At 43.2% G+C, this 2973-nt stretch overlaps 1 pseudogene; it reads right to left on the reverse strand.

Moving 5' to 3' along the window:
* Positions 1–208: 208 nt before the first annotated feature.
* LOC143270694 (ras-related protein Rab-28-like) lies at positions 209–1345 on the reverse strand (annotated as a pseudogene).
* Between the last annotated feature and the right edge of the window lie 1628 nt (positions 1346–2973).

Genomic DNA, 2973 nt, shown 5'->3' on the forward strand with positions numbered 1-2973 from the left:
GACTGAGTCTACCAAGTTGATCACAGTCCTCGGGGGAGGACTTGTCCTGGAGGAGGTGGGAATGGGGGGTAGGCTGGGGGTAAGGGGAGGGGGTGGGAGGGGGGAGAATAGGGGAACCCATGGCTGATATGTAGAACTGAATGGTATTGTAAAATAAAAAATATATATAACAAACCTTCCCCAAAAAATAAATAATAATAAAAAAAATATGTTCCTACACAGCCTGGGCTCAGTCCTGGGGAAGAACAGCCAAAACTATTAATACAGTGTGTGCTCACTGAACTGCACACATGGAACTCCCAGGTGGGTTAACAGTTCTTGACATGGGCTCCTGGTTGTAGTTTACAATATCTGCCTTCACCACCCTCTGTGACTGTTCTGTTTCTGCTTTGTTTAATTTGATTCCCAGGATTTCTGCAGCAACTTTCTGAAAACACAGGAAGACTGAGTCTCCTGTCTTGGCTGAAACAAAACCATTTTCCTGGCAAAACTGTGTTTATTAGGTTTTACTGTTCCCATATGCTCCAAGTCAATTTTATTGCCCACCAAAGCAACCAGGGGCTGAGTTTCTGACTCTTCACTCACTGTCTTCACCACAGAATACCAATCTTCTAAATTCTCAAAGCTTTGATAATTTGTTTTTTTTTTTTTTTTTGTTTTGTTTTTTTTGGTTTTTCGAGACAGGGTTTCTCTGTGTAGCTTTGCGCCCTTTCCTGGAACTCACTTGGTAGCCCAGGCTGGCCTCGAACTCACAAAGATCCGCCTGCCTCTGCCTCCCAAGTGCTGGGATTAAAGGCGTGCGCCACCACCGCCCGGCTCCAAAGATGTTTGATTTTTTTTTTTTTTTTGGTTTTCCCGAGACAGGGTTTCTCTGTGTAGCTTTGCGCCTCTCCTGGGACTCACTTGGTAGTCCAGGCTGGCCTCGAACTCACAGAGATCCACCTGGCTCTGCCTCCTGAGTGCTGGGTTAAAGGCATGCGCCACCACCGCCCAAGCTTTGATAATTTGTAATATCATATACCAAGAGGGTTCCCTGTGCTCCATAGATGTATTTATCCAACATTTTGCCATCTATTGTCTGCCCTCCTATATCCCAAACTTGAAGGGTAACATTCAAATTTTCTGGTAAGGTAATCCTTCTCAAAAAGAAATCTAGTCCTACAGTCTGCTTGTACTGTTTCCCAAAAGCCTCTTGAGCAAAACACATAGCTAAGGAAGTCTTCCCGGAGGTGCCGTCCCCTAGCACAACAATTTTCAGTTGCCCGTCCTGGCTCTCCTCCTCAGAGTCTGACATGGTGTCCGAGGATGCTGGCCCGCCCCCAAGGTGGAGGAAGGAAAGGAAGAGGCCTCCAGGGGCCGGGGAGAGGAGGCCAGCAGGCAGGACCAGCAGGATCCCCGTCCTGGTGTCTCTTCAGCCCTGAAGGAACTCAGGGAGAATCACTCACCAGCTGCCATCTTGCCCTCCTCCCCACCCCCCTAATTCTGTAGTTTTTGCTATTATCCAATGTCTCTCCACAACTGTTGTTCCTTTCTCATTAGCATGGAGAAAATTCAATTTTAATAGTACATTATGTAATCTACTTCTGGGCGGGTTTGCTACCCCTTTCTGTTTTCTAAGCATATTCTTTAGAGTTCTGTTTGATCTTTCTATGACTACTTGGCCTGTAGGATTATGTGGTATACCTCTAATATGTTTTATATTTTAATAAGCAAAAAACCTTTTATTTTACCAGAGACATATGCTGGAGCATTATCAGTTATAATTTGTGCAAGCATACCCATGATGGTGATAACTTCTAGCAAATGTGTGATTATAGAATTAGCCTTTTTGGAACTCAGAGCAGTTGCCCATTGAAATCCTGAATAGGTATCCATGGTGTGGTGACCTTGGTATTGTATCCAGAGTTGGCTCAGTAGATTGGATCAACAACACTGATCTGAAGAAATTTCAGTGGCGGTAAGGCACAGCCAGCAAGCACTAGAGAAGATAAAATAAAATCTAGCATAGTCAATGTGCTAGTCATTATGGGAGAGGAAATGCCTTATGCAGGGTGGCAACTCTCCCTTGTAGACAGGATTTGGAAAGATTAATAAGTCTGGCATCTAGCAGTAAACTGCAACAGGAGTAGAACTGTGCACTCGGATCTCTATTTTGACAGTCAGTGTTGCCATGTACAGTACAGTGACGTATCCAGCCACAAAACTAACCATTCAGATAGTGCATACTAATTCTGTTTCATTAGTGTGGTGATGACATGAGTGAATAACTAACTAAGTTTTGGCAGTAGGAGCAGCAGAACACTTTTTCTAGATTTTTCAGCCCCAAATGGCAGACCAAATAGATAGTCCATTTCCAATATTCTGTGAGTCAGCCAAAGAAAACCAAACTTCATATGGTTCAGTGGTTCTCAACCTTCCTCATGTTATGACCCTTTAATACAATTCCTCATGTAGTAGGGACCTCCAACCGAAAAACGATTTTCATTGGTACTTCATAACCATACTTTTGTTACGGTTATAAATCATGCTCTAAATATCTGATCTGTAGGATATCTGATATTTGACCCCTGTGAAAGGGTCATTTGACTTCCAAGGACCATGACCCACAGTTTGAGAACCTCTGATCAAGTGGACTATGACACAGACCTGTGAAAACAGCCTTAAGTTGTGGCCACTGAGAACACTCAGTTATGAAAATGCTTTTGACTCTACATACATTATCCTAATGAGATTTAACGTGCACAAACCAAAGGACACCCTCAGGTTTCAGTTCAGACTGGACATCAATGAACCAGACTCAAGCGTTTAGCCCAAATTATGTGAGTCAATGACTTTGATCTAGCCAGTAGTCTTGTAAATAGAAGAGCCTGGGTTTGAATTTCCTTGAAAGGGAAAACAAACACGTTTTCTTTAAAGCATGCTTCCACTAAGGCAATTAAAAAAAAAACAAGGCCAATTGAGTCATATTACAGT

The sequence above is a fragment of the Peromyscus maniculatus genome, chromosome X, assembly GCF_049852395.1.
Source record: "Peromyscus maniculatus bairdii isolate BWxNUB_F1_BW_parent chromosome X, HU_Pman_BW_mat_3.1, whole genome shotgun sequence".
Lineage (NCBI taxonomy): Eukaryota > Metazoa > Chordata > Mammalia > Rodentia > Cricetidae > Peromyscus > Peromyscus maniculatus.